The following is a 12868-nucleotide window of genomic DNA, read 5'->3' as shown; positions in this document are numbered from 1 at the left end:
AGGGTTTGACACAAACCGATCAAACGCCAATACTGATGCTTTCCCCGAAGCTAAAATCCCTAAGTCAAACCTTTCCCTTTTCCCATCTCACGCTCCCAATGTGAACTGGCCACATTTGTGAGTGAGTCTGTCTTTTGATTGGTTCGTGTACTGCACGCGAACGCGTTGTGGCGTTCTGTGCCTTTTTTTCTTACCACTTGCTATGGCTGCAATTAAGATTGGATGGAGTGTTGGGTTGGGTTAAAAGAGTCAATGCACAGAGAGAGACAAAGGCTAGCTATAGAAAGCTAGTAGAAAAGTCAAAGGAAGGGTCAATAAATCATAGCCGTCAATTCTGTGAGCCAAGTGGGTCCACGATAGTCTACATGCCCCACAGCCAATCTGAACAGACTAAAAACAGAGAGTTTATTGAGTTAACGGAGAGGATTTGGAGGGACCAGGCCACCCTTTAGCTTTGGTCCAAGAATTAAACCCCCCCTTGTCTTCAAATGACTTCATGGTTATGATTTTTTCTCCTTTCGGTATGATTTATTTTCTCCTTAATGACCTTTTTTTAAAGAAATTTATCCCATGGCATCATGATTTTATTTTTCTCTCATGTGGGCTTTGAGGCTGCTTGGAACGTGGTTATAGTTACTTTTTAAAATGTTTTTTGTACTGAAATATATTAAAATGATATTTTTTTATTTTTTAAAAATTATTTTTAAAATTAGCACATCAAAACAATCCAAAATATATATAAAAAAATTAACTTTTTAAAAATAGAAATACAATCACATTTTCAAACATAATCTTTTTATATTTTTACATGGAAATGGGATCTGAGGTGGATAATGTTTAGAATGCCCGATCAATATGATTCCATGCCTTTATAACCGCCACATGCCATTCATTTTCTAATGATATTGGCATTTTTTCAATTAAAAACTTTTTTAAATTCTATGTAGTTAGATAGAATAATATTTTTTTGTTATTTATTGATTAAGTTATTGGGTGATAAAATTTTAAAATTGAAATTTCACAGTAATGACAAGGAGTTGGAGGGAGAAAAAAAACAGAGAGTTTGCAAGAGAAAAATAAACAAAAACCAAATGAAATAAAGCCTAGAAATAGTGCACACAGCAAGTTTGATAAAATTCCAAAACAAAAATGGCAACCTAATAATTATGGTAATTTTATAATTTTAATATTATAAGGGTTTTTTAGTCATTAAATAAATTATAATGGCAATTTTATAAATATATTGAATTTTTTTTGTTGATTTTTTTTACATGTTAAAATAAATATATAAAGTGTTATGAATATATAAATTTCAGGACATAAGTGTAATTTACAAATAAACAGAGATAAAGCTAAAAAAAAAAGAGTTAAACTATAAGAAACTCAATATAATTAACCCAACAAATTATTGTCGTTTTCCTTTGAAAACTTTCTTGCATTAATGCTTGTTAAAGGATTGATCTTGGTTAATGAATTGAAGCTCAAATTGGTATTAATACTTTTTTTTTAAGAGGTTTTGAGTTTAGATAAAGATATCTCCAAAGCTACTTCATACAGAAATATCTTTGCAATTTGCTACATGAGTAAAAGCAAATCACCAACTTCTTGAAATAGTAGTAATAATAAATAGCATAGTTGTTTATGCTGGCTCTGTCACAGATTAAATATTTTTATTTTTTATAAAATAATATATATACAGGTTTTTAAATTTTGCACACATGTAATCAAATAAATCAAGAATCATATGCGCTAATAAAAAAAATAATCATTAATGACATCTAAAAACAAAACTTGAAATACTGAGAGACAAATATAAATCAAGATATTTAATCTTGAAAAATAAGACATTAAATTGATTGAATAAGGCGTCATTGGAGTCAGGGTAGCTGGCCTTTTCTTCAACCATGTCTTGAAAGATAGCCAGTTCATGCTAGAACTCTAGTTACCGTTTCAGGACTGGGCTAAGAGAGACTGGAGTAGTTAAGAAGCAAGGAAAGGAAGAAGGAATGAAGACCCAACAATTGTAGACGCGAGTGAATGCCCGGACCATCGGGGAGGAAGCTTCTTAACAAAAAGAATAACATGTAAGACTACACATATTAAAAATATCACTACGCCATTATATAGTTTTACCGACGGATTAATTCCGTCGGTATTAGGAACACAACCCGTCGGTGAATTTATTACCGACGGTATTTCCGACGAAAAAAATCCGTCGAAGTCATAAGCGTCGGTAATTCTGATTCCGTCGCCATTTCTGTCGGAAATAAAAAAACAAAATTACCGACGGACTGTCCGACGGATAAGCACGCCAAAAAAAAATTCCCGCCACAAAGTTACCGACGAAATATTCCGTCTGTAAAATTCAACGGTAATTCCGTCGGTGATGCCGTCGGTAATTGTGGCACAGACCCGTAATTTTTTTCCAACTCTCTGTGAAATACCGACGGCACTATTCCGTCGGTGATTGACGTCGGTGATGCCGTCGATGATTGTGGCACAGGCCCGTAATTGTTTTCCAACTCTCTGTGTAATACCGACGACACTATTCCGTCGGTGAAGTCCGTCAGTGATGGCCGTCGGCGAGTCCGTCGGAAATTGTGGCACGGCCGTAAATATTGTAAACGATACTACAATACTCTCGGTATAAATTTAAAATATTTTTTAAAAAATTATTTATTAACAATTAAAAAACTTATAACCAAATAAATTTTCATTAGACATTAAAAATGTAAAATTAATGTTAAATAATATTCATCGAAATCTTCATTACAAATTTAATGTTTTTTAAAAAAAAAATTAAACTAATTAAAATAGCGACGGAGCTGGAGAAGGAGGAGGAGAAGGAGGCTGATTGTTGCCGGGACCGTACGGCAAAAAAAAAGCAGCACATAGATCATCACCCATCTTTGATCTAATCTCCATGATCATTTGATGGAGCTGAGCATAATCCGTCGAGAGGCGTTCATATTGTTGTTTCAAGGCTAAAAACTCCTCTGATTGGGTGCTCGATACTGATGGAGAGCTCCCAACGGTTGAGACACTACGGGCCGACCGTAATTTATCAGCTGTCGTGTTGGAGAGCCCGTAGACCCGATTTTTATCTGGTCCACCAGACGATCCGACCTCCATCCACAAATCCGGATCGAAATCTGGTTGGGTCAAAGGATCGTCCCCATATCTCTCTCTCAACCAACTATTATAGGTCTCCTGTATTTTTTTTAAAAAAAAATCATCATATTCAATTCAAGAAAATAATAACTTACAAAATAATTTGATTGATCGAACATACCACAAAATGCTGAGCACGGTTGTCCACGTACTGCTGCACCCCCTTTTGGCAGTCTTGACTCCACACGTGCGTCTCTACAAATAGCTCCATTGGACTCGGCTCACGTCCAAGAGACGTAGCCTGTAAGGAAAAAAAAGATTGCAAGTGAAATATATTTATAAGCAACAACAAATTAATTAACGATATATTTCATTTAAAATAATCTTACCATCTGCTTCGCATGTGCGCTGAACGGGACGGAGCCGCCGGTGTGCGTGGTCACCGAACCATGAATTTCCCGGTTCCGGTTGACGGCTCCGGATTGTGAGCGTCGTGAGAACCGCTCAGACGTCACGTGCTCAATATATGCCGCCCATATATCTCCCGAGATGAATGGCGGTTTAAATTCCCGCCAAACTGCCACCTCATTCCAGCCTTCAAGACCGTTGTCCCTCGCATATCTTTTCGCCTTTTTTTGAGTATCGTACTAAAAATCACGCAACCTACATCCATAGTAACTAATTAGAATTTAGAACATAAAATTATAAATAAAAAATAAATATTATTTTCGAGTTTACCTAGTTGCCGCGTGATTCTCCCATACTCAGACAACATTGTTGTCCGCACTATCCCACTCAAATTTATTCTGTATATATAAATAATTCATTGAAAATTAAAAGAGTACAAGATATAAAATTACAAAAATTATTTATTAAAAATAAACTGAAAATTAAAAATTAACACCTACTTGAAATCGCCGAAACCAGGCATCGATATTAGGTCTCCACTCAGGATGTCTGGAGACCTGACTCCATTGGAACAATGGAATCTCCATCAACAATTTCATCGCCAATGTAATTGTCCTGGCAGCCTCAATGTTTGTGAACCTGAAATTAAATAAAAAAAATTAATTATTTGTTCATAAATTATGTTATAAGTATTAAAAAAAACTAAAACCTAAACAAACTTACATTGAGAGGTCATCTTTCCATTGTTCCTGGTACTTGCGGGTGAATTGACCCCGCTGTGAGGGCACGCCACTCCTGCGCTGTGAAACTGCGGTAGAAGAGGAAGCATTACACGGTGGCGCAGATGCATCGCCGTGATCAGCACCTAAGGAGATGTCATCCTCGCTGCTAGAAGAACTATGTGCAACCGTCTGCTGACGACGTGCTGTAGATTTCATTCGACGCATCTACAGAAATGTATATGAATTATTACATAAATTAACTTTAATTATTTTAAAAAAAATTCAGCAGCATCTCCTTTATACTAGAGACTACCCACAGTTTTCAAACCTACAATATTTACAATAACCACAATCCATATAATCTCCATCAACATCATATATACAACCTAATATCATTAGGAATTCAATCATTAATAAAAATTCGGCAGCACCTCCCCTATATTGAAGACTACCCACAATTTTCAAACATGCAATCTTTACAATAACCACAATCCATATAATCTCCATCAACATCATATATACAACCTAATATCTATACCAATTCAACAATAACAAGTATTCAAATAAAAACAATAATATCTTAAAATTAATCTAAACTAATTAAATTTAATTCTATATTTCAATTCACATTTATAACATAAATTCAACAATAACAATTATATAAATAAAAACAATAATATCCTAAAATTAATCTAAACTAATTAAAACATTTATAACATAAATTCAACAATAACAATTATTCAAATAAAAACAATAATATCCTAAAATTAATCTAAACTAATTAAAACATTTATAACATAAATTCAACAATAACAATTATTCAAATAAAAACAATAATATCCTAAAATTAATCTAAACTAATTAAAACATTTATAACATAAATTCAACAATAACAATTATTCAAATAAAAACAATAATATCCTAAAATTAATCTAAACTAATTAAAACATTTATAACATATATTCAACAATAACAATTATTCAAATAAAAACAATAATATCCTAAAATTAATCTAAACTAATTAAAACATTTATAACATATATTCAACAATAACAATTATTCAAATAAAAACAATAATATCCTAAAATTAATCTAAACTAATTAAAACATTTATAACATAAATTCAACAATAACAATTATTCAGATAAAAACAATAATACCTTAAAATGATTAAATTTAATTCTATATTTCAATTCACACTAAACAAAACATCCTAAATACAAAACAAACAATACACAAAACTAAAAAAACAATACATTAATTCAAAATAAATTTTGGAATAAAAAATGCATACCTTAATAGTGTTGATTTTTAGATTTTATATATAAAAATACACAAAATAAAAAACACCAAAAAAATAATGATAATTAAAATTAAAAAAAATACAAAGATAAAGAAAAACATGACATACCTTTTAATATGTTGAAAACTACCACCAAAACAATCAAATCTCTTCCAAAACTTAAACTAAAACTTGAGAGGAGAAGAAATAGAGATGAGAGCCAAGAGAAAAAATGAACCAAAAAGGGGGGAGGGGGGGTTTTATATGCCAATATTTTCGATGGAATGACCGACGGAACATTAATTGTTGTTGGTGGTGTTTATTTCTGTCGGTAATTTCGTCGGTAAATAAATTGAAAAGCGCACCAAAATTTTCGAAACTGCCGCCTTTTGTTTTTATCCGTCGGTAATTCCGTTAAATTTTGTCGGTAATAGCGCGCCTCTGACAGCGTGCGCTTTGGGACGTGTGATTTTTGTCACCATTCCGTCGGTGATTTCCATCAGTAACATCCGTCGCTGATGCCGTCGACAATTGTGGCACAAGCCCATAATTTTTTCCCAACTCTCTGTGAAATATCGACGGCATAGGTCCGTCGGTGATGCCGTCGGAGATTATGGCACAAGCCTGTAATTTTTTTCCAACTCTCTGTGAAATACCGACGGGAACTGTTCCGTCGGTGTTACCGTCGGTAAAACAGTCAATATTTATGCGGCTTTTACTTGAATTTTCTTCTATCCTCTTGCACTCTTAGATCACATACAGCACAATAACAGGAGCTGACAATTAAAAAAGAATAAATATTTCATGTTCCAAAATATTACGTTATAAAAATAAGGTTTTACAACATGTTTAGTCAGAATTTTCATCTTCGTCCTCAATTGAATTGTTATCATCCGCTTCATCACGCTCTTCAATGTGGTTATCATCTTCTTTATCAACATTCTGTACTGCACTAGTAGAGCTCAAAACGACATTCATCTCCTCTGCGTCAACATCAACAAGACTATCATCAAAAACCTGAAAATTTAAATTTTCTTCTAAGTCAATCGAAGGAGCAACTCGGTATGGTTCAACCAACTCACTAGCTTGAAAGACTTTATCTATCACACTTGTGTCTTCGTTCTCATCCTGAACAACCCCGACACGACCTCTGGGTTTTGTTTTTAAAACGGATAACCAATCAACTCTTGATCGGTCCCTTCTAAAGGAAGGGGTGTATATGTAATAAACTTGTTGGCATTGCTTTACGAAAACAAAGACATTGTTTACGTTGCGGTGTCTAGCTTTTGAGTTGATTTCAACGAGACCATAGTGAGGATCTACTCTGATTCCTCTGTCAGTTGTGTCATACCAATAGCATTTGAATAAAAACACTCTATTCTGCTCGCTATGATATTGCAGTTTCATGACCTCTTCCAATCTACCATAGTAGTCAACTTCAAACTCACTAGAAGTCGATCCTTTAATACAAACACCGCTGTTGTATGTCTTTCTTCCATGCCCATATTCTTCAGTATGAAAGATATATCCATTGACAAAATACCCGTTATAGCACTTGACTTTTCTTTCAGGGCCCAGGCTTAGTAAAGACAATGAAATAGTAGCACTAACTCCCATTTAATAAACCTTGTATAATAAATACAACAATAATCAATAAACATATATTATGTAATATATATTTACATACAGTGAATTACATTGCAAGAGATTATGAGTTTGTGATAGGACTTACATGTGTTCTAAACCATGTGGCAAATTGTTCATCTTGTAATTGAAAGATCTGGGATTCGGTTAGCTGTGAGTCATTGGACAGTAAGTATCGTCGATGTTGCCTGCAAGGTTGTTTCAAATTATATGAGTTTATGGTATCACAAAACATAAATAATACACTCTTGACAAAGTTTATGTCGAACATCTACTTACTTAATAAAAGGTCTCAGCTCATCACAGTTAAATATGATATAATTGTGTGCTTGTCTGAACTCTATTTCAGACAAATATCTTCCCCTCATAGCATTTTTAGGTGTGGGTCGTCCAGCAATTATATGAATATTGACAAGTTCCCACTTGGAGGCACTTCACCACCATCATCATGCCGTGGAACACGGTTGATCCTCGTTCTCAAATGAGGTTCGAAATAGTATGAGATAAATGTTGAGATCTCCTCAACAATATAGACCTCACATATTGACGTCTCAACATGCGCCTTGTTCTTAACCTTTTTTTTAAGATTGAACAAGTACCTGCATATATATATAATGAATCAAAAATTATAAATAAAAAAAACATTTAATTATGAATTACATAGCAACTGTAATATTTAACCTCTCGAATGGATACATCCATCTGTACTGGACCGGTCCTCCAAATTTTACCTTAAACGGTAAATGTACGGGTAGATGCTCTATTGAGTCAAAAAATGATGGAGGGAATATCATCTCAAGTTTGCATATTGTCTCCATGATATTCGTTTCAAGCCTCTCAATGTGATCAACATTCAACTTGCTGAAGCATATATCTCTGAAGAAATGACTGATCTCCGTTAGTGCATCCCATATCTCCTTTGGCAACAAATCACGAAAAGCTAATGGGATGAGTGTTTGCATAAACACATGGCAGTCATGACTCTTCATTCCATATAATCTGCATTCCTCGGTATTAACCAACCTTGATATGTTCGAGGCATGTCCATCGGGAAAACGCAGACTCTTAAGCCATTTGTAGACTAGTAGTTGTGCGTTTTTCTCTAACACGAAGCTTGCTCTTGGTTTTGAGACCCGTGACCCATCACAAACCAACTCCATATTTTTACGGTTATAGAACAACGCTACATCCAATCTAGCCTTGATGTTGTCATTTGTCTTCCCCTTCACGTCCATGACGGTGTTGAAAATATTCTCAAACACGTTCTTTTCAATGTGCATGACGTCAAGGTTATGACGGAGAAGATTGGTCTTCCAATAAGGAAGCTCCCAAAATATACTTCGCTTCACCCAGTTATGGGTCAAACCAAAACCAGGAAACTTCTGCTTCCCTGATTGGGGACCAAACACAATGTCACCATACTCTGAAACAACATCAAGCAATTCTTCACCGGAAAGACGCGGGGGTGCAACATCTTTTTCAACTCTGCCAACAAATAAATCCTTTTTGTTCTTCTGTACCTGTGATTCGGCGGCAAGAAGCGACGGTGACAGTCAAAAAAAGAAGCTTTACCCTCGTTTGTTAGCGTGAATGCCTTGTTGTTCTCCATATAATATGGACATGCTAGCTTTCCATGAGTGCTCCAACCAGAAACCATTCCATAAGCTGGGAAATCATTGATAGTCCACATCAAAGCTGCTCTCATAACAAAATTATGTTTCCTCGAGATGTCATAAGTCAAAGCTCCAGAGGACCACAATTGCGTCAACTCATCAATCAACGGACGAAGACAAACATCTATATTCCGACCCGGACTGCTCGGACCTGGTATGACCATAGATAGAAACATGAACTCCGGCCTCATACACATCCCCGGTGGCAAGTTATAAACCGTCAGTATGACCGGCCAACAAGAATAAGGAGCAGCAAATGACCCGAATGGGTTGAATCCGTCTATACACAACCCAAGACGTACGTTCCTTGATTCAGCTGAAAGTGAGGATGCATACTGTTAAAGTGTTTCCAGGCTTCACCGTCAGAAGGATGCACCATCACTCTATCAACCGCATGATGTGATTGGTGCCATGTCATGTGCTCAGCAGTCCTTGGTGACATGAATAACCTCTGCAGTCTAGGTGTGATTGGGAAGTATCTAAGTTTTTTATATGCCACGAGAGTCTTTACTCTTCCAGTTCTGGGTTTGTAACGGGAATGCCCACATGTCATGCACTCGATCAGCTTAGCATTTTCAAGGTAGTATAACATGCAGAAGTTAGGGCACATGTCAATTTTCTAGTATCCTAAACCGAGGGGTTTCATCATGAACTTGGCAGCATAGAAGTTCTCTTTCAGCTTGTTCCCCTCAGGTAAAATGCTTCTCACCTATTCGATAATCTTATCATAACCGGCCTCACTCAACCCGTGATCTGATTTGATGGTGAACACCTGTGCTACGACCGATAATTTACTGTGGTTCATGCAGCCATCCCATAATGGCTCGTCAGAATCTTTCAACAGATCAAAAAACCTTGTTGCATCTGCATTAAGTTCTTCTTCTATGTTTGGAAATTCACTGGCATTACCTTCACTCATTCTCATTGCATCCATAACCATATTCCTGTAACGATTACTGTTCTCATTTCCAACTTTATGCATGTTGCTAGTACTAGAAGTTGACCCGACCACCCTTTCAACCATGCTCTCATTAGGAACAAATAGTTCTCCGTGTGTATACCAACACAGGTAGTCCTGCATGAACCCTTCGGTTAGAAGATGCATCGTTACAATAACTTGATGCATAAATTTTAAATTTTTACACTTCCTACATGGACACCTAATACCGCCATCAGTAAAATTCCTCGAAATAGATGTTGCGAAATTAATAAAACCCTGAACACCATTACAATAATCCATCCTCCACAATCCTTGGGGTGAGTCCCGATACATCCATGAACGATCATCCATGACTTCTGTTGAATCTCTATAAAACATAAAAAAAAATATTGGTTTCTTATGTTAAATATTCACTATCAATTATCCAACAAACTAAAAAAACACTTATGTTAAATATTCATTATCAATTATCAACTATCAACGTTCATACACACAAATTTATACATATATAAATTTACAGAAATCACAACTTCGTTGTACAATTGATAACAATTAAAACATACCCGTTAAACAAGCTATAATATAATTCGGTGTAATTCAAACAAAATTTCAATAATTTACAAACAAATATAATTTCATAAAATATTCTAAAACAAACTATAACAACTACAAAATTATACAAGAAGTTTCTTTAACAAAATACATATACTAAAAAAACAATAAAATTCACATTTAAAAGTTAAAACTAAAAATGATAGATTTACTTACAAAAAATGATAAAATCCACAAGAATTAATCGATGTTGTGACCACGTACAAAAGTATAAGAAACTTGAGTGCTAGCTTGTGTTGAGAAGAGGGGAGAGTTGAGATGGGTGGTTGGCTGTAGTTTGGGAGGGGAGAGGTGGGATGTGGAAGAAGAAGGAGAAACAGAGGAAGAGAGAGTGTCGGCAGAGGCAGTATATACTGGCGTTTACCGACGGACTCACCGACGGAATAATTCTGTCGGTATATACCGGCGGAATCACTGACGGATATTTTACGTCGGAGAAGTCCGACAGAATTTGAGACGGAATTATTTTCGTCGGTAAAACTTACCGATGGAATAATGCCGTCGGTAATTCCGTTGGTGTTATCCAGTTTTCTGGTAGCGTATCATCTGAAAATAAATATTTTTTATTTTAAAAAACATAGTTTATCTATATAAAAAATAAAAACAAAACCATAGATGAATCAGAAAAACTTCTTCAAAAATTAAACGCATGACAAAAAAAATCAATGTTATTTAAAAAAGGCCCTCCAAACAAAATAAAAAGAGGAGGCTTTGTCCATTTTTTTAGTTTTTCAATCAATCATGTCACTTTATTTCTTAATTGCATTCTTTAAAGTTATATTTTTAATGGTAATCATGTCAGCCCAAGCGTCTTGGATATGGCAATAATGCCAGCAATAAACGACGCGCCGCCTGTTTTGCCTAGATTTTGGCTATAATGGTGGTCGAAAAATCAGGACCTATGCTCTTTTGACCTAAAAACCAGTTTTGCAACCCATTTTTGACCTAAAACACCCTAGAAACCATGACAAACCTTCATGGCCCTAAAAAACGAACTCGACCCAAAACCAAAAATCAGCTCAAGCTCATATATGTTTTGTTACAAACTTTTAAGGTACAGAAACACCTAATATGAACTCTCCTCATCAATTGAAATAATTTGACACAAAAACACTACTAGAAAATCGATAAATACAAACGGATTTTATCAACAAAAATATTTCCTCGGTATTTATCGAGAGAATTACGGTGGGAAAAATAATAATTCAAACAAAGCAAAACGAATGATGACGTGCCATTTTTACCAACAGGAATAAATTTCGTCAGTAATTCCGTCTAAAAAATCATTGGTAAACTATCAACACTATTCATCATGTTAATTACAAAGGGAATCACCGACAGAACATTTCGTTGGTATTTTACAGAGAGCTTTGGAACTATTCACTTTTCAATTGCACTGTTAATTACTATTCTTTACAGACAAAATCACCGATGGATTGAAAAGTCGTAAGTGTTATTTGGCTGCTTTTTAAAAAATTTAAATTAAATTAAATATTACAGACGGAATCACCGACGGATTGAAAAGTCGTCAGTGATATTTGACAGTTTCTGAAATTTTTTTATTAAATTCAAAATTTAAATTATATATTACAAACGGAATTATCAACGGAATGATTAAAAATATTAATATTTAATTATCCGTCAGTAAAACCATCAGTAAACACCTCAATAAAAAGCCTAAAATCCCTAATTTCACAACAGACCCGTCTCCTTTTTTCTTCTTCCTTTTTTTTCTTCTTTTCTCTCCTCAACTCCTTCTCTTCTCCTCCATGCTCAGGTATGTCTTCTTCTTCTTCTTCTTCTCCTTCTCTTCTATCCTTAACTCCTTCTCTTCTCTTCCATGCTTAAGTATGTCTTCTTCTCCTTTCTTATTTTTTCTTCTCAGTTTTTTTTAATTAGTATACTTTACTAATTTTTTTTTCTCTTCTTAGCTTCACTTGCAACTACATTAAGGTAAAAACAAAATTTCTTCTTTTTTCATGTTTTTTTTTGCTATATTTGTTTTTTATTTTATTTTTAATTGTTTTTGTTCTTAATAATTATATGAATGTTGTTGTAAGATTTTTTTTTTCATATGACATCAAATTTTAGTTGATTTATTTATAGAATTTTTAGATTTATTTTCATATGAATTTTTTTAGTTGAATTTATTTTTTTGTGTTATTTATTTGTTGCAAATTTTTTTGAGTTGATTTTCTTCTTTTTTCCAAGCATTTTAAGTATTATAGAGTGTTGATTAATATTAATTTAATTATTTTATAGTTTTGTAAAATATATTTTTTAAATAATATTTTTAAATAATTACCGACGGAATTACATATGGTTTCTTTTCGAGGAAATTATCGATGAAATGAAATATTTTTTTTTGCTCGCTTTTTCCGTCAGTAAATCCATCGGTAATAATATTTTTTTATTACCGATGGATAAAAAATTACCGGTAAAAGATTCATCGACGGAGACTTTTCATCGGTAATTT

This window comes from Populus nigra, chromosome 1, assembly GCF_951802175.1.
Source record: "Populus nigra chromosome 1, ddPopNigr1.1, whole genome shotgun sequence".
Classification (NCBI taxonomy): Eukaryota; Viridiplantae; Streptophyta; class Magnoliopsida; order Malpighiales; family Salicaceae; genus Populus; species Populus nigra.
This window is presented reverse-complemented; position numbering follows the sequence as displayed.